Here is a 19,820-nt window from a genome sequence, read left to right as displayed (position 1 = left end):
GTGGTAGCATCAGGATATTTGTTATGGATTTTTCTGTAAACAGATGCCAAGGGCAACCGCAGCTGAGTGGCTTTCCCATCTTGACTTTGCCTCCACTTTTGTTTCCTCCGTCGGTTCTTGGAGTCGGGTGGGGGTGGGGGCAGGGAATGAGGGAAACCTCAGTCGGAAAGTTAGGATCACAGACACAAGAGAGAACTGTTCCTGTGCATCTGTCTCTTGTTTATGTCTTTTTCCTTTTCTCAGTTGTGGTTTGAAGGACCTCAGAGGGTGGTTAGTGGTGAGAGAGAGGCAGTGCCCCTGACCTCTCCAAGGGAGGAGACCAAAGCCCTTCTCCAGCCCCACCTCCTACCCGCCATCCTTAGGGATCAGAGGGGAATCCCGAGAGTCTGGGTTGGGAGTGCCAAGCCCCAAGGATTCAGAAAACAGTGAATGTGGTCATTTTTAGAAGTGGACCCTTCAGGTGCCCTGGCCCAGCCTCTTGATCCCCTTAGTGGAGACTCCTTCCCTTCCCTTGAGTCATTGCCACAACCTGCCTGGCTCAACCATGAAGGCCTCTGCTGTGATCTGTGGATGGCGATGGCCTGTGCCTGGCCAGGCAGAGGCCAGTTCCACCCCCGTCATGGACCTCATGCCATTCCAGAAAAGACACTCTGTTCTGTGGCACAGGAGAGTCGGGGAGCAGCTCTATGTCCTGACTGGGGAGGGGTGGTGGTGTACATCATCCTTTGGAAAAAAGATTGACTCACAGGGAGACTTTTCCCAAACTGGAGGGAATCTGTAGGCATCTGTAGGTGAATGTTAGGAACTAAGGCGAGACCGGGCGGGCGGGGCGCCATGTTGGTTTGCTGACTTCTCCTTTGACCCCTGGTCAGCTGGGCTGATGGTCCAGAACCCAGACTTGACCTTGGTCCCTGCCTGTCCTCTACACGCACATGGCCTTGTCAACCCTTGGCGGGGTAGAAGAGCTGGCCTTCCGTGCGCAGGGTGCAGTTTCCTGCAGGCTGCTGGGGGGCTGCTGCCCCAAAGCCTCCCCACAACACCCTTCTGGGAATCTAGCCCGACTCACTGTGTTGTCACTTTTGCTTTTTATCCTGAACCCCAAACAACTCTGACCCAATCTCTCAAGCTCTGGCTGTTTTGTAAGGGGTCAAATGGACAGAGAGAGACAGAAAAGTCCCTGCTGTTGAAATAAGTGGATCTCTGATTTCCGGAGGGTTGGAGATAAGAGACTCAATGACAGGGCCGTGAATTTCTGGGGGAGTTCCAGAACTAATTGGGAAAGAGAGCGCTATCTGACCCGCAGCAGGTGGTTCGTGACCAGGCCAGTGTCACATTTTCCGCCACCATCTCCCACCCTCACGTAGGCCCTGACTCCTCTGGGCCCAGATCACCATCCTCCTGGCGCCCCTTCACCCCTTCACCCCTTCACCGCTGCCCTCTTGCCCTCTTTTCTGCTCTCTTGCTCTCTCACACCAGCCTCCCGCTCACTCCCTCTCTCTCACTTTCCCTTTGTCCCTGTCTCCTCTCCTCTCCCTGCATGTGATCTCTCCCAGGCTCCCACCTCCTCCCTTCTGCTCTCTGACTCAATCTCTCTTTCTCTCTCCTCCACCTTCCAGAATCCCTTTTACAGGCAAACACTGCTCTCAGGAGCCCTTCCTGTGGGAAGAGAGCTCTGCCTCCCCCAGTTACACAGACTCCCTGGAATGCTGGGCCCGGGCCCTGATGGCTGCTGATTTCAGTGGGAGAGCTGGGGGTGGGAGAAGGGCAAGGTCCTGCTAACTCATGGCGCTATTTCTGGACTGGTGGCTCTCCAAACAACACAACTCCCAAAATAGCCTGTGTTTGGGCTTGGCTCCCTCTGTCCCTCTCTAGGAGTGAGCTTCTGTTCATTGAGGATCCTGGCTGGAAGAGCCCAGCATGCAGCAGTGTTGGCTGGTCCCACGCCCCCTCCCCAAACTAGTTCCTGACTTGCCCGTCTCAGTAGCACCCGTTCTTTCTGCCCTCTCCAGCCTCTCTTCAACCTACTCCCTAAATTCTTTCTTTCTTTGGCACCCCCAGATTGAATCCAGGGGTGCTTGACCACTGAGCCACATCCCCAGCCCTTTTTTATATTTTATTAGAGACAAGGTCTCACTGAGTTGCTTAGGGCCTGGCTAAGTTGCTGAGGCTGGCTTTGAACTGGCGATCCTCCTGCCTCAGCCTCCCGAGCTGCTGGGATTCCAGGCATGCGCCACCGCGTCCGGCTCCTTAAACTCTTACAGCACTCAAACCCGCGCTGTTCCTCTGTGTAGCCCTTGCTTGTCACCTTTTCCTCCAATTCATAAAGTTCCATCTAACCCAGGAGGAACCATCTTACCCAGTCCTGGGGTTCAGAGAGGCCGCACAGTGACAATACCACAAATGGAAGAATGGTGACCATGGAATTGGACCCAGCCTACAGGCAGGGATGTGACCCTCAGTGACTCTGTGTCTCAAGGCAAAACTTAGCTTTTCGCGCCTCAGTTTTCTCTTTGTTTCTTTATTCTATGCCTCAACCCAGGGTCTCGGGCCTGCTAGGCAGGCACTGTACCAGACATCAGTAAAACAGATCAGGATTCCCATCCTTCGGGGTTGTTGTGAGGTTTGCTTGAAACAGCATCTGTCCTAGGTTGGGAATTCTTAGGCTCTCACCAAGTGTCCGCCACTCTTGGAGGGTGGCAACACCAGGACGGGAGCCCAGACAGCCTAAGCCGTTAATTTTGATATAAAGCAAGCTCCCTGAGGGAGGAATGCTTGGGTCTTCTCTTTAGCTTCCCTCGGTGGTTTGGCAGAGTGTTGGCATGAAGTGCCCGGGCAGGGGATTGGCAGGTTGCCAAGAGGGTGGCTGCCAGTCCCAGTTGTCCCTTTCAGGCCAGATCTGCCTGTTTCCACTCCAGCCCTGTCACTCACGCCGGCCCAATTTGTTGGCTTTCACTTCTTCTCTGGGCTTCAAGATCCTGTAAGCATGCTGCTCACGTTCCTGGCACATTCTGATTTCTTGAACATTCCAGGGACGAGGATGCCTTGTTTCACCAACAGGTAAAACTGGAGCTGGGTTTGACTGGGCCTTTGGAGCCGTCCTTTGCCACCACACTACCCCGGCGTGTTAGTTCACTCTTATCCCTTGGCACCCCTTGTCTGGAAGTCATTTCTGCACTGGAATTCAAAGTGGCCCTCTACGTGTCTTAGGTACCTAATTTCCTGAGGGCGGTTAGTGCCGTCAATGTGCAATGGGAGCAAAGGATCTCCATGGACCTCAGGCAAGAAGGAGGTTCCTCAGGCCCAGTGTGGCCACCAAGAGGAAGTCTGATGGACAGGGAAGGGTGGGGTGGTGCATGTAGATGTGACCACAGAGCCGGCCCATGTCAGCAAGATAGACTGCAGGGCACCTCGGGGCCTTCCTGGCTGGATTCCGTCCCCCTCGTCCACTTCTCTAATCACATCTCTGGATCACCCAGCTCTGATTCACTCCTTCATCCTGACCAGCCTGGTTCCGCATTCCCTGCATGCCTAAGTCTCCCTTTACATCATTCTGTGGACACATCCTGTTTTTATTAGACCCTGGTTATGTATGAATCTTGGCTTCCCCGACGTGGCCAACTATTCCTTGACGGTGTGAAACTCAGAAATGTGAACTTCTCCCTTCCCTGAAAGGGCATCATAGACACGTGGGAGACAAAGACCAACGTGCATGAGAGGATCATAAAAAGAGCATAAAACCGTCTGAAGGAATTTTAAATGTTAAGACTTGGGGAGTTAAGGATGGAGACGTGGAGGCTGTGGAATATGGAGGGGACGCTTCATGGAGGAAGTGAGGCTGATGCTGAGCTGGGAGGGAGGCCCAGATGACCTCAGCAGAAGAGCAGAGAAGCCAATATGGATGGGGTGGGTTGGGGAGGCACAACGCACAGAACGTTCCCTCCTCCTCCACAAGTCTTCTTCTCTAGGGACCACCCTGTCCCTATTCTGTCTTGTCCTCTTGGTGGGCTTTCATGCGGTGGGTCTCTTTCTGGACTCTTCTACCCATCTGGTTGAGGTGGATGTCTGGATTCTGGCTGTGGACATGAGTCTTGTCCTGAGCTCCCACTGAGCTGGACAGATGCCCATGGAGACAGTGATGGGGTCAGTGGGGTCTTTGTGGGTGGCGGAGTTCCCAGGGACGAAGCGGCTCCTGAGGTGATATAGCACAGATGGAATTTGCCATGGGGCTCCAGGGACACACCGAGTCACTGACCAGTCCTTTCTTCCCGGCTTTCTTGCCAGATAAGACTCCCGCATGTCTCTTCATCTGAGTCACCCTAGACCCCCTCAAGCTGTCCCTGTCATCGGAACGTGGCGGGGCTATAGCTGCTTGGCTTGGCTTGAGCCTGGGCCCAGAGCCCTTCCCCGAGCCCCTGGTGCAGTTTTTCAGTTCTAAGTGCTGGGATGGCAGGTGCTGTGCGAGGGGAAGGACAGAGACCCCAGCATGACCGTCTTCCTTTTTCTCCGACACAGCTGATTTGGGGGCCCAGCGGAATCCTCAGGATCTTCCCTGAGATGGGCTTTGGGGCCCCCCAGCACAGACAGGGCGAGTGCGTTCTCGTCCACAAGGGCTGATTCTCTTGCCTCTGTCCTGAGCAGTACCCTCTACCCCAGAGCAAGCTGGCCGTCAAAGGCTCCTCTGCTCCAACAGGTCCAAAGCAGACCCTCCAGGTTGTCATCCCGGCTGCGCCCCTTATTCCCAGGACTCGAGGCCAACCTGGGAATAACAGCACGTTCTCCTCTGAGGCCCCTTGTCGGGGCCTCTGCTGCATCCCTGCTGGCCCCTGCCTCTGTCAGGAACTGGCAGGGCTGAGTGAGTAAGGCTGATATGGCCCAGACAGTAACTGTCATTCAGATGGCAGCGTGGCCTTCCTGGGGCCGTGGGAGAGGGGAGGGGGCTGCCAGGTAGAGGAGGTGAGGTGGCAGGTATGAGGCAGCTCAAACCCACAAAGGGCCCCAGGGCCTGCTGCTCCACGGCTGGAAGGGCGGGCTGGTCTGGGCGCCTCCAACAGCACAGGAGTCAGACTTGGGTTCTCTTCTGGAACCGGCATGCGGGCTAGGCCCAGGAAGCCAGGAGAGAGACCTGGGCCATTCCCCTGCCTCTCCCACTTCTCTCCAGCCTTGCAGAATCCCACAGGAAGTGCCATGGGCAGGGGAGTTGGTAGGTGTTGGGCAGACCCACCCGCTGCCTGGTGGTATCTTTGGAGGCTGGTCTCAGTCTTACCCTGAGTTCACGGGCTTCCTCCTGAGCCAGTGTTGCCAAAAGCTTGGCCTCGTCCCCGATGCCAATCCAATAATGAGGACATGGGTATTTTTTTTTTTTTCTTGGCACTGGGGATTGAACTCAGGGGCCCTCGGGGATCTCAACCACTGAGCCACAGACAGGGTCTCACTGAGTTGCTTAGCACCTCTCCGTTGCCAAGGCTGGCTTTGAATTTGCAATCCTCCAGCTCAGGGCTTCCTTCTGAGGGTCCAGTGGGGACAGCTTCTCCTTCCTTCAGGGCCCAGACCCAGCCAGGCATTAGGAAGCCAGGGTGACAGCAGAGGGACATGAGGCAAAGTTCAAGGCTGGAGGAGAAGCCCACACTTGTAATCCCACATAATCCCACATGCCTGGAATTACAGGCGTACGCCATCACGCCCTGTGAAGGCACAGTTTTGAGAAAAAGGGGAAAAGATGGTTTATTGCTTTGCTAGCAAAGGAGAAATACAGGGGACTCATGTCCCAAAGGATATGATTCTGTCCCTCGGCAGGAATAGTGGTCTTTTTAAAGAGGTGATTCAAAGAAAATGAGGTTAGGAAGGAGAGATCGGGGAAAAGAAGATCAGGGAGGAGAAAATCAGGAAGGAGAAGGTTAGGAAAAAAGAAAAACACACGTTTCATGGTGACAAGGGATTAGTCAGAGCATCAAGTGAACCCCTATTACACCAGGAGGGTCTTGCACCAAATCCAGATCCAGAGTTGAGGATATGAAGTCCATGCAGATTTGAGAATATGTCCTCCATCTGGGTAGAACCTCCTCATCTGTCCACCTGGGCTTTCTCCATGGGCTCACACTGCCCCGCTGCATAAGGGACACTTGCTGTCCATGGTGGACCCCACAGGCCACTTGAAGAGGAGGCCCCAACCAAGGAAAAACTTCCACTTCCTGCTTCTTCCTGCTCCAGTCCTTTGCTCTTCGTGGCCCTTGGGCTCTCCATGAATGGTCAAGCTTCTGGCTGGTGGCCAGCCCTGTCTGGACAGGAGGAAACCAAGAGGTGAGGAGGAGAACACTCAGTCCTCAAGACCAGAAATTCCACCGGAAAGCAGACAATGCACAGGGGAGACTCACCCTCTAGAGATCAGGGGGCAAGGAGCGGGACAGGCCCTTCCTGCTCCGGCAGGGTAAACAACCCAGGCTGGGTGGCCTCTGCTGCTCCTTCTCTTCCCAGTGTGAGTGCCAGCGTCCAGGCAGGAGGGCTGGACAGGGCCCCTGCACACCTGGGAGAAGCAGGCCCCTGAAGGAAGCCAGTGTGATAGCAGAGGGACAGAAGGCAAAGCTCAAGGCTGGAGGAGAAGCCCACGCCTCTAAGGGACAGAAGAAACGCCCCCAGCAGGCTAGAGTGCACCTAGGTCCCCAACCCAGCCTCCCATGCCCCCAAGACTAGAAGAAGGATTGATGCCAAGTCCAAAAACTCCAGCCTGGCAAAGTCTGGATTTGTGATTGCCCCTGTTCATCTATTTAGGGAACTTTCCAATCTGCGTATTGATTCATTTTTAGGATTCAGAGCTCCACTTGCCTTTTCTTCTGAGTTTTAGAAGTTCTTGTCCCCAAAATGCAGCAATGATGACATGTTGCTAAAATACGTGTTGTGGTTGCTGTTTGCCAGGGCTTTTTGCTTGCTCATTATTTTATTTCATTTTCATGAAACTCAAAACTGTGTGTGATAGCCCGGTGGAGCGCATGCCTGGAATCCCAGTCAGCCCAGGAGGCTGGCCTGAGGCAGGAGGATTGCGAGTTTGAAGCCAGCCTCAGCAACTTAGCCAGGCCCTAAGCAAGCAAAGGAGGGAACAGCTGGTGTGAGCTGAGGAGAGGAGCTGGCTCCAGCTCCCCCAGCCCCAGCCTGGTTCTCAGTGCCTTGGTGACCCCCTACCTGTCCCTTGCCTGTCTGTCCCCCAAAACTCCTTCCCCTACGGTGTGTCACTGAGCTCCCTGTGTCCCTACCCCTAGAGCTGCAGAACTGAGGACTGATTACAACTCAGGTGTCCCAGAGTCAATCGCTTTTGAATTGTCATTCTGTGCCTTGGTCCAGTTGTTCCCAACCCCATCAGCACGTCACACACCCAGGAGCTTTGCAAATCTCCTGAATCTGGGCCACCTCTGAAGGTTGGAACCTGAATCCTAGAATCCGGGAATCCTGGAATCTTGGTGTTTGGGTGTTTCTGTTCTGTTGTTATTTTCTTCTGTTTATCAGCTGCCCAGGTGTCTCTGGGATGGAGATAGTGGCCAGATGAGGGAGTGGTGGGGCAGAGGTTGGAGGTAGGGGACATCTCATCACCCTGCAAGGAGCTGCCTGGCTGGCTGAGGGTTGGTCAGTCTTTCCAGAGGCCCTGAGATTGGGTAACAAGGAGCCACAGCCAATGAAAGGGGCAGCGACAATGGGCGTGTCACCTTGTCCTTGGACCCATTTGCTCAAGGAGCAGGTTTTCCCCTGTCCTTTGCCCCATTCATGTTTGTGGGATGGTTTTATGGACTTCAGACCAGACCTTGAGGTGAGTAGAGAAGGGAAAGAGAAGACAAGGAGTTGGTCCCCGGGGTTGGGGGGATCTTCACCCTCAGGGTGGAAGGCCAGTGGGTCCCTCAAGTGCCTGGAAAGAGCTACTAGTGAAATGCCCGGGAAGGGCCCTCTGGGAAATGGCCTGTGAGGCAGCCCTTGACGATAGAGGGTCACTACCATAATTGTCATCCACAAGCATTTCTGGGGCACTGCTTTCTTCTGCCCTGGAACATAAAAAGATGGAGGAATCTGTTGGGGAGAAAGGCAGGCATTTATAAAGACCAGAGGTTCCAGGGAGTCATGCCAGATGCCCCTTGAGGGACACCAGGTGAGGAAATCAGCCAGGGGATGTCTGGGGCTTGGGGAAGGCAAACAGGAATCCAGGGACCTGACCTATGGCAGAGAGCGGGGAGTGTGGGGGGAAGAGGAGCAATATGAAGTCTGTCATGCCATTTCTTAAAAAAAAAAAAAAAAATGAGACCAGTTCCAGGAGTCTCAATTGAGACAATTTCATGTGGAGCGCCGGGACCCCTGGTAGAAGGGCCTGGAAGTGCAGAGCCCCAGTGGGAGGCTCTGCTCATGTGCAAGGGCCTGGTAGAGCCTCCCTGTTCCCGCTCTTCCTCCTGCCTGGACCTGCTCTCTTAGTCAGCACCTGTGCCAGGTGCTCTGTCTCCCCAACAGCTCTGGGGTGTGATGAGGCCCCCGTTATTCACAGCCTGAATGACAGCTGACTCCCTTGGGCACCCTCCCAGCCTCCACAGCCCGGCCTGCCAGCTCACCACCCCCCTGGGGCTAGCTCCAGACCCAGACAACCCGACGTCAGTGGAAGCCTAGGGCCCCGCTGGGCGTGGTGGCACCCCCCCACACCCCCCACACCCCCATCTGAAGTCCCAGCAGCTGGGGAGGCTGAGGCAGGAGGATGGAGAGTTCAAAGCCAGCCTCAGCAAAAGTGAGGTGCTAAGCAACTCGGTGAGACCCTGTCTCTAAATAAAATAAAAAAAATAGGGCTGGGAATGTGGCTCAGTGGTTGAGTGGCCCTGATTCAATCTCTGGGACCCCTACCCGCCCGCAAAAAGAAGCCTGGGGCCCTGCAGGGGGCAACTCTCCCTCCTCCAGAGCCCCTGAGCCCTGGACTGGCCAGCTTCATGGAGGGATCAGGCTGTCTCAGGAAGCAGAGAGGCAACCATCACGTTTGTAAGGTCTGCCTCCTTCAGAGGGAACCCACTTCTCCTCCTGAGCCCTGGTTTAGGTTCATACTCATAGAAACCATTCCACTTTGGGTCTATCAAGTGCCTATTCTGTCCCTCAATTGAGACTCCTGGAACTGGGCTCATTTTTTTCCCAAGAAATGGCGTGACAAACTCCCTATTGCTCTTGTGTGCCTGGGGTGGTAACTTGTTTGCTCAGGGAAAGGGAGACAGGGACTGAGCCCGGATGGAAAGCCCCAGTTATTCCTGTTATTTCTGAGAATCCCGAGGGGCTTGTAGGTGAGAAGTCGTGTTGTGTCTGGAGTTCGAGGCTGGTTTTCCGGACTGATTCAGGGCCATGGCAATGGCCTCACACCAGGTGCAGAGCCGTGGGGACATCCCTCCTGGCCTGGGCGGGGCTCCCCTGCCCTCCCTCTCGGACAGGGCTTTCCTGCCTGGTGTCCCACTAGACCCAGCGTCTGGATGGATACGGAAGTGTGTGTGTGTGATTGTCATCTGCTGGGGCTCTGATAATTGCGGGGCTTCCCTTGGATTTTCTGAGTTTGTTGACAAACCCAGTGCATTGACCAGGGAAGGTCTGCAGGATCTGTGTGGGTGAAAGCCGGAAGCCAGGCACACATTCATGAACAGGGGACATCACCTGCCACCTCTGTGCCCTCCCCCTCCCCCCACATCTGATTTCCATTTCCCCATCATCCATCTCCCGCAATTAGGCCAGAGGGCTCTCTGGCCTCTTCTTGCCACTTCTTACACTTGGGGGTCATTTCAGCCCCTCCCCCGACACCTGCCCCTCCAGATGTTCTGCCTCCTCTGCTTTTCCTAAAACCTGCTGTCCACAGTGCCTCTTAAGGCCTGGCCGCCCTCCCGTGTCTGTCCCTCTTTGAACTTGGAGGATCTTACAACCAGGTGTGCACATGGTCGCACGCTGGCTGGTTTTCAATGGCACCGAATGTATTCATCTTATTTTCCTGCTGGATGGTAGGCCACCGGGGGAGGAACCGTTGGTCGACAGCCTTCCTCCCATGCCCCTCGATGCTGCAAAATGTGGCCGTGCTTGGGCCTGACAGCCATGTACCTGCAAGCTCACAGCGCCTTCTGAGAATTCAATCAGGAAGAAACAGTTTAGGAGAGGAAATTAGCCCTTGCTGGAAATAACCTAGGAGACAGTCTGTCTGCGGACATCCCAAATCCAATTAGGGAGACCTGAGCGAAACCTCAGAGCAGCAACAAGAAGCTGCCGGCATCCCTGTCCTCTGTCAGAGGGTAGTGCCGGGGCCAGAGGTGGGTTCTGCACACTGAGAGACCAGATTTGGTGCTGGATCACCAGGCTGTCCAGGGGAGTTGTTGCCCGGCCTTGCAAACATTGGTGGCCAGGCCACAGCATAGGTGTGTGGATGTCACAGGGGGTCATTTGATGACAGCAGCCATGGAGACCATCCAGCATCCTGGCCTCGTTTGAATCCCAGGCTCAGGAACTCTCCTGAGGCCTCCGGAGAGATGCGTGTGTCTGGGCCCCTGGGGATCTGGGCTCTGTCTGCACTGGCACAACTGGCCCTCTAGCTCCCTCTTTCGTGGGTCTGTCCACGTTGACTGGCTCCTGGGTTTGGTTCATTGCAGAGTTCACACGTCAGCCAGTTCACAAGGACCAGCTGCTGGACTATGATAAAGTCACCACAATCAAGTGATCTCATCTGGGCCACCACCCACCTTCCTCGGCTAGCCGTGTCTTCCCTCTGCAATTCTGCACTTGCTGTTTGCATTGGTTCCTTAGAGGCAGGGCCCTATAGATCCTGCAGCATGGTGGACTGTCTGGTGCATGAGCAGATGGAAATTAGCTCAGACCATGTGTTTTATCTCCAAAAGGGGAGGGGAGGGCACAAGGTCCCAAGAGGCAGAGGAAGAACGAATAACACATCTTTGATGTGCCAGGCACTGGCTGAGTATATTTATCTTCCCCCTCTCCCTCTCTCCCTCTCTTTTTTTGGTACCAGGGATTGAACCCAGGAATGCTTAGCCAATAAGCCACATCCCTGGCCCTTTTTTATATTTTATTTAGAGACAGGGTCTCACTGAGTTGCTTAGGGCCTCGCTAAGTTGCTGAGGCTGGCTTTGAACTCACGATCCTCCTGCCTCAGCCTCCTGAGCCACTGGGATTACAGGTGTGCGATATTCACCTGGCTTATGTTTACCTTTTTAATCTCATTTATTTATCCCCAGAGCTCACGGGATATTTAACCGTGTTCATTTTGTATAAGAAGAACAGAGGTTCAGAGAAGTTAGTAACCCACGCAGAGGTCCCTCAGCTACTGTGGGGTGGAGCTGGGATTCAACACAGGTCTCCTTGCCCTGACCACCCTTCTTGGGTAGGAAGGAGGAGGGACACAAGGTGGTGAGGATGTACCTTCTGGATGGAGGGCTGGACAGGGCATGGAGGGCTGTGCTTGTCACCCACACCCAGCATTTTCCCTTGATAGCCAGACTTGGCAACTGTGATCCCCAAGTGAGGATTAAATGGTAGGAAATGAGCCTTGGGAATTTCCAGTCTGGATTCTTTGAAGAGGTGAGATCATGGTGCCCTTCCTGGGAACCTTGATGGACCAGGGGTACACCCCTTTTCCCCTCTGAACCCTGATGAGGATGCCCCTCCCCAGCCACGTGAAGGAGCCCATCCGTGAAGTGCTGCCCCGCTTTCTCCAGCACCCAGACCCCAGCTGTCCCTAGAATGGCATGTGGCACAGTGCCTCCCTGAGCCAGGGCGTGCACCCTCCAGGCCTCACCATGCCCCCCATTGCTGATCTCCTTGCATTTCCTGTTCTTTTCCCCAGGGACCACGTAGGAGCAAGAGAGGCCAAAGCCCATCAGCTTCCCATGTGACCCCAACCCACCACTTAAAACACCTCTCTTCCCTGCAGCACAACTTTTTAGCTGGTCTGATTTTCTTCCTGGCAGGAAAATAGAAGTTGATAGAGGGCATGGAGGTTGTGATGCTTTGAATGTGTCGCCAAATGTCATATGTGGGAAACAACCTCCAAACTCATAAGCCGATGGCATTTGGAAGTGAGGTGGTAATTAGGCCCCCTCCGCTGTGAAGGGACTAGTGGCTTTGTAGGGAGAGATAGCAGAGCCAACAGAAGCTTTCTGTCTCACCATGTGATACCTTCTGCCATGTTAGGACATTGCGAGAAGACCCTCACCTGATATGGGCACCATGTTCTTGAACATCCAGAACGGTAAGCCCAATCAACCTCTATTATGTATAAATGACTCAGTCCCCGGTGTTTTGTTATAGCAACAGAAGACAGACTAATACAAGGGCAGAAAGGGGAACTGATAGGTGAGGTAGAAGGAGTACGGGCCTATATGTAAGTTGGCTCCTGGGCCTGATGATTTCTTTGTCCTTGATCTGCAAAACTGGGGCGAGATGTACTGTTCCCGCAGCTCACTTCCTAACACTCATCCCTGCCCTCCACAGACTGTGTGGGAAGCTCCCAGGGCTGGGTCCTGATCACTTTCCTGTGGGTTTCTTGCTGCCTGCGGCTGAGCTTGAGCCCAGGGAAGTCCCTGAAACACCAGTGCTCGAAGATGCCATCTCCTCTCAAGACCAATTCTGCAGGTGGAGGGCAGGGAAGCCAGGCCCCGGAGCCTCAGGCCAGCTTGAAGACCAGTCCACTCCTCCATCACATCCACCAGCCTCCCTCCTGCCTGTGCTTCTATCCACTCTGATTTCTTCCCAGTTGAGTGCACATCACAGAGTTATTTTGGGAGGTGGGATGGGGTCATGGGAAGGTCAGTGGGGATTAAAGTGATTCCTGGGGTATGTCTTCACCAGGGCAGGAAGAGTTGGCACAGGTAAGCCTAGGCAGCTTTGGCCTCTGCCCTGCTCCCGGCATGGCTCTTGGCCGTCTTTCACATGTTACATAAGCCCTCTCACCGCACCTTCCTGAGCTCTGGAGCAGGCACCAGGGCAACACCTGCTTCCTGGAGAGGTGGGGATGACTAGAAGGAGGAACTTGGGCAGCACCCACAGTAGGTAGAAGGGGGCCCGACTCTGTGTGAGCACTCGCAGGGTCCTTCGCTTATTCTTTCTTTCTTTTCTTTCTTTCTTTCATTCATTCGTGTCCACTGTAGCTCTAGCACGGTTCTAAGGGTTAGGATCCATGCACAAAATAGACAAAGTCCCCTGGACGCAGGGGGCTTGCATCTTCAGGGGCAAGAAGTGTCAACGGGAGGCAAGAAATAAACCATTTCCGTCATTTCAGATGAGATAACCAAATGTCAGAGTGGATCCTTAAAGTGTCGTGGGGGGTGGGAGGGTCAGGAAGCTCCCCAGAATGAGATTTTTATCTTTTCTCCCTGACTTTTCTCCATTACTAAATGAGAGAGTGAAAGAAAGGAGACTCTTATTCACCATTTCCTTTTAAGGAAAAGGAGTCCATCTCTTTGGCCTCAGGGCCTCGCCCCAGGCATGGGGCTGCCCACTCCTCCCTGGGCAGCAATTGAACTGTTTTTGGTATAGATCCCGGAGCACAAACCTAGAGCCCCATTCCCTAGCCCCCCCCCCCCCCCCCGCGGGAGAGCTGAGAGGCGCTGCGACCACCTGTCCAGGGTGTGCCCAGCTCATGAGGCGCCTGCCTGGCCCAAGCAGAGATGAGGGGGCTGCATCCATAGCCTCTGGCTGCAGCCATGGCTGCTCACCAGGGCTGTGGGCAGCAGAGTTGCCTGGACCCCTTGCATGCACAGGAGGAGAGACAGACCAGGTCAGAGGGAGGGGGCCCGGCCACATGGCCGGGAGCATGAGGCCCGTGTGGGTCTGACCACAGAGGCAGACGCTCCGCCTTGGGGTTTGGGCTGGGAACAGGCTGTTCTGCCCACAGTCACCGCTCGGCTCACATGGACCGCAGCAGGCAGCAGCGTCTCCTGCCACCGGCCCCCTCGGCAGCTGAGTCACGCTCCCCGGGGTTCACCGGGGCGCCTGGTCCAGAGCGGGCTGAGTCATCCGGGATGAATTGCGGGATTCTTGGGCAGGCCTGTCAGCTCGGCAGCGAGGCCCTGCTCCCTCGCCAAGCCACTCAGAGCACTCCCTCCTTGGCTGTCCTTCCTTCTCCAGCTTGGGGGCCCTGGCGGTGAGATCAAGACCGCAAGGGGGGCCTGGGGCCACTGCAGCTCCTTTTCATGCTTAGATTCCAGACCGGTGACAGGGACAGGCCTGATCTGTCAGCTCAGGGACCTCTGGTCTCCTTTCTTTCACTCTCTCATTTTGTAATGGAGATGGGAACACAGCTGGGCTCAAGTGACAGAGATGCTTAGGAAAGCAGGGGACCCCGTGATGAATACTGGGAAGGACAGCTTTGGAATCAGAGGAACCTTGGTCTGAGTTTGGAGCTTCGGCAAGCCCGGTTTCCTTATCTATAGAACAACTGAGTGATGCCTACACTGGGGGATCCAGGGGTCTCGGAGGCGCGGGCAGTAAAGTGCACTGGGCAGCCCCGCCACTGCTCTGTGGCCTCCTGTGTTGGACCGGGAGGCCGAGAGCCGAGGTCTTTCCTCTTCTTGCTCAGGAAAACTCAGAAGGGAGAGGGAGGAGGTGCCTGGAGGGGATCCTGGAGACTAGGCTAGGGATGTGGGTTTGGCGATGGGCAGATATTCCTAGAACCCTGATACCCTTCAACCCTGCAGGAAGGATCACAAATGAATGTGCTGGCTCCAAAGTATCCAGAAGTACTTGTTTGGTTCCCCCAAACCATAAAATAGATAAAGACCAATGTCTGGATGCAACCATGGTCCCCCGGGGCCCCCTGGGCCCCCTCCAACGTGTCAGACTCTGACCTTGTTCCATGCACGTGGTCCTGAATGGACTGGGTCCCTGCTGGCTTCCTCCCAGGCGTAGTGTACAGGTACACATCTCTCCCCAGAGGACCCATCTGTCCTGCAGGAGGGAGCAAGCTAGGACAAGATGGGATCACAGATGGTGACTGTGCCAGTTTCTGCAATGTCACCCGAGGAATCTGCCTGGTCATCCCGGGTGCTGCCACCAGGTGGCGACAGTCATCTGATTCCCTCTGCCTTGGGAGCCTAGGTGTTGAAGGTTCCCCATACCCACAAACCCATCCGAGAAAGGCTTCCAATTTTTCAAAACAACTTTATTAACAAACAGAGGAAGATACAAAATAAACCACCAAAAGAATTCACAGCACAGACACTAGATCCCCCTGGCCACCCAGAGAAATGGGCTGGGCTGACACTATGCAGGGGACTAGGGTCCTGTTTCCTTGTTCTCAACTCAGCCTTTCTTGGTCACTAAATCAACCAGCTTACACTTTCTCTGGAGACACCTCGGGCTGCCTCTCCCAAGCCCCCCAATCCCACTTTCTAAATGGCCTTTCCACACAGGCCTTTCTCCTCCTGGTCCCAAGATTCCTCACCCAGCACCTTAGGTGAGGCCTTACCCGACCTCTCTGTGCTTTCTTCACCCTTCCAGTCCTAGGAGTCTGTGATCCCCAGATGATCTATTTTTCTTCCCGTCATGACGCATGTAATTAAACTATGTTTGTGAGCCAGCTGGGTGGGCTGGTTCTGCTCCCTTGGATCAAATTACCTATCTTCCCAAGCTTGCATCTGAACTTGGTTTCTCTCCTGCTATGAACAACTTCTTGGGTGCTCTCTCTGCCGGTGCAAGACTGTGTGCTCCCCAATACAGAAGTCTGCACCCCTCACCCGGGACCCACTTATTTCACAGAACAGCTCAAGTTCTCCGCTTTTCTGCCAAGAAGAGCTGGTCAAACACCTTGACCTTGCCACCCGTGGATCAAACCCTGCCCATCTCAGGTCCCCAACATCACGGATTTCCTCTGAAAGATTCTCACTTCTCTCTTGGTCTTCTTCTCCTTTGGAATTTTATCTCTGTAGATTCAGAAAATGACATCACTTTATAGATATAGTAAGACTACAGTTACAGGAAGGCTATTTCTTCCCAAATTATATTTTCTCTAAATTATCAAAAATTTTATCTAAATTATCACTCTTGCCATTTTTCTTCTTTCTCTCAACGTCCAGGTAATCAGTCCTTAATTAGCATAGTCTGATTCTCAGCTGGCTTTTGGGAATGGCATGGAATCTTAGCAAGCTGGTCATTGGTCCCTTCTTCTGCAGTCACTGCTGTGTCTTTCATGTGGTTTCTGCACAGAACAGCTGGAATGCAAAACAAGACAGCCTCTCCAAAGGAGAGGACAGTTTGTAGGTAGCAGCCCTACCCAAAGATTCTCGAGCTTTTATGTCAATATGTGCACGTCAAATCCCCATTCACACTAACACCGATGGAGAACAAGTCCGCTGAACTTCTTTCTAACCAATATCACGGAGCTGAGCTTCATGGTGTACAAAATACTTCCCTACATGTCTCACTCTGATCCTCACTGCAACCTGGAGATGGGCATTCAATTCTCATTTTACCCATGGACAAACTGAGGTTCAGAGAGGTTAGGGAAGCAGAGCAAGTTGACACACCTATCAAGCAAAAGAATCAGCACTCACTAGATCCAGATCTCTGCTGCCCCATTCTCCCCCTTTTTCCTGCACAAACATTGTGAAAGAGGTTTCTAGTCTTCTCCTCCAGACACAAATGGCATTCAGTCCACACACAGCCTGGACAGACCTCATGGGTAAACATGGGTAAAAGGACAACGGATGAAACTAATTGTCACAGTCCAATGTGGGACGGAGTGGGGATTTTTGTGGATACCAAAGAACGCTTCCCTCAGTGCTGGACCTCAGTGCTGGACGTGCTGGATGATGCCTCTCACTGGGCTTCCCAGGTCACAGCTAAGGTGCCAAGGATTTGACTTGCAAATTAAGCTTGATGCTGCCCATCCTATTCATCTTTCACATTTTGCCAGGGTTCTGTGCCTTCCTACCCTACCTCTTATGAGGAAAATTCAGGATTTTCCTCCGTCTTCCAATGTCCCTGGGAAGCCGTGTGGCACTTTGATCTCTTGAATTTTTCTGGGACTTTTCTGGGGGACATTTGCCATCTCACCAGTCAGGCCCAGTGTCTCTATGCATTTCTGGAGAGCTTCTGTTCCAATCAGGGGAGAGGAGATTAGCACCCCCATTCTACAAACATAGAAGCAAGATCTCCCAATCTTATCTGTTTTTTGACACAGAATCCAGTCTTGGAAAGCAAATGGTGGACTGTGTCCACAGTGCCCCCTACTGGAGATTTCCAGCCAGTGACGGTGTTTGCACAGCTTTAGCATTTTGAGGTGGGAGATCTCTGGAGTCAGACCACTGTCTTAATCCTTTATAAATATTAATTCATTTCACAGATGAGCAATCACTGGGTGATTGCTACAGAGATCACAACCAGGACAGACACCGTCTCGGCCTTCATATGACCCATCTCATATAGTGGGGTCTGTAGAACTGTCCCTTGGTTCCCAGATGGTCTGAGTAAGTGGGGGAACCCGACAAGACTTCTGCATTCTGGACATTCCACAATCATCCCATCACCTGCGGGAATTGCCTGAACTCTGCGAACCTTCCCAGGGTGGTACCTTAGTCCATCCCCATGCCCAGACAGGCCCAGCTCTGGTGGACCTTCCTCACTACAGGCCAGCTGGGATTCCTCTCCCTGGCTTCTCTCTTTCTTTAAGGATAATCTCATTTGTTCTAACTGACACATTCATTCTGGAATTCAGTAGTTATTTTCTCGACGTAAATGTTCAAGCATACGTTATGTCATGGATGACGTTAACTGAAGTAGAAATGTGTATATGCGGATGATAGCTCAAATAACTCAAAGAGAACTCGGTCTCCCAGATCACTGACTATTTACAAAGTTGGCCCTATTTCCACTCGGTCATTTTTCAGACATATCTTTACCTTGATGCTATGACTATGTGATCCCAATTCCAAATTCTCCTCTCTCTCTCTCTTTTTTTAATTGGCTTATGATTGCATCACATAACTATTCGTTCCACATAGTCTTCATAGTTGCCATACGTGAAAGCAGTAGCTCATTCCCCTAACAGACCACAATCTCCTGAGCTGTCACCCTCCAGCCGAGAAGCTTCCAGTTAATGACTCTAACACTGAAGGCAGCCACGAATGTCTTGGCGCTAATATTTTTTTCTATCAATTTTTTTTTCCAGAATATATTCCCCAAAGTGAAGTAAAGTATTCTTACAATCATTTCTGCTTTTTTTTTTTCACTTGGGTCAAATATTGCCAAATTGTTCTACAGGAAGTAATATTTATAGTGCCAAGAGTCTACCTATTTCTCCAGAATGTATTTTTGAAATTTGTTATTGACAAATACAAGTGGTTTTTATTACTTGCTGGGTGCATGGTCCATCTGGTTCTTTGTCCAAATCATTCTCTTAGTCATTTCATATACTGAGCTTCTTCTCATCAAATCAATCCTATATAGTTTTCTTATCTTATTGGTTTTCTTTGAATCTCTGTTATTCTTTGCTGTGAGCATATTTTTAATTTTTATATCACCAAAATTGTCCACCTGGACATTGATGATTCCCCCCATCGTTTCAATAAGAACTGTTCTCTCTGGAAAAGGATTTTCTTTTCCCTGACCCTAATACAACCCACTTTCCACCTGAATTTGTTCCAAATCCCTCTAGTTTTCATGCACATTCCACCGTCTGTGATCCCTACACGACAATTCCCTTCTCCGTCCACCTCTCCACAGCCCTGGCTAAACACATTCGCAGCCAACTCAACTACCTCAGCTCCATCACTGCCACCACACATAAAAAGGACCAGTGGCCACGGCTCACCTCTGACTGGATCCTTCCCTCGGGTTTTTGCACCTCCCTCCCATCCCCGTTGCTGAATTCTCAGGTTCCTAAGCTGGCCTGGCACCCACCCCAGTACCACCCTTGGCCGCCATATTGGCCTATGGAAAAGGACAAATTCCTTTACCTGTGTGTGCAGCCTAGCGAAGGCTGACGTCTCCTAAAGGGAATGTTGATGAATAATGAAGGGGAAACCAAAAAACAGACCCCGGGGAAATATAAAGAAAGCCTAACAGAAACGTTGCCTTGTGGAGATCTTACAACCCCACCAAGGCCTTGCCTCAGAATGGCTCTGGTGGTGGTGGGGGGGGGGCGTGGAGGGCTCCCCTTCTCTGATACCCAAACACTTTTTCCAAACAACTCTGCCAGGGACGCTTTCCTGGGAGCCTATTTCCTCCACAGGCTTTGAGACTAACACCTATGGCCTCTGCTTATATCTGCATCTGGGCCCACAGGAAGCCCATACCGTACTCTTCCGAGACAGCCTTCACTTCCCATGTCTGTCTGTGTCTGGCAAAGCAGGTCACTGTCATTTACTTCAAGATCTCAGGCCTCTTCTGACCCCAGCTCCTCCTGTGTCCCGCTGGCCGCAGCCCGTTCGTGACTCTATTTCATAATGCCCAGGTCTGGCCTAGTCTGGCTCCTTCTCGACTCAGACGGTGACCTCCGCCTCCCCAGGTCTCTCCCTCGGCCTCTCCGCCAGGAATGGTTTTGAAGAATACAAATCAGGACACCTCTATACAAATCTCAGAAACCTCAACCACACGGAAGCAGCCACACAGCAGCAGCAGTCACCCATGAAAGGAAGAGGTTCTATTGGCTTCTAGAACCTTCCCCGCCCCAGTACTTCTGAGAGCTATGCACGCACCACTACCCTTGGTCCCTGCACATCAGAAGAGGGGTTGGCAGTTTGGCATTCGTGCTGAAAAGCTGCCAACCACTGCCCTCTGGGGAAATGTCCTTGGCCACCATACCCCACGTGGCTCTACCCCCCACCCCCCGCCCACGG

At 53.0% G+C, this 19,820-nt stretch overlaps 3 long non-coding RNA genes across 3 annotated transcripts in view; 1 reads left to right on the top strand and 2 right to left on the bottom strand.

Annotated features, from left to right (window-relative positions):
• Nucleotides 1-19,820, top strand: part of LOC120887539 (uncharacterized) — a 73,555-nt gene that overhangs the window by 23,843 nt on the left and 29,892 nt on the right. The gene's annotated exons all lie outside the window — the stretch shown is intronic.
• LOC144367462 (uncharacterized) lies at nt 5,696-15,048 on the bottom strand. The gene is made up of 2 exons (XR_013426869.1): nt 14,832-15,048; nt 5,696-6,275 (listed from the first exon to the last, which is right to left on the bottom strand). It is a non-coding gene; the product is annotated as an uncharacterized LOC144367462 (long non-coding RNA).
• On the bottom strand, nt 15,125-19,817 carry LOC144367460 (uncharacterized). Its single transcript, XR_013426867.1, has 2 exons — nt 16,031-19,817; nt 15,125-15,905 (listed from the first exon to the last, which is right to left on the bottom strand). It is a non-coding gene; the product is annotated as an uncharacterized LOC144367460 (long non-coding RNA).

This window comes from Ictidomys tridecemlineatus, chromosome 10, assembly GCF_052094955.1.
Source record: "Ictidomys tridecemlineatus isolate mIctTri1 chromosome 10, mIctTri1.hap1, whole genome shotgun sequence".
Lineage (NCBI taxonomy): Eukaryota > Metazoa > Chordata > Mammalia > Rodentia > Sciuridae > Ictidomys > Ictidomys tridecemlineatus.
This window is presented reverse-complemented; position numbering and strand designations above follow the sequence as displayed.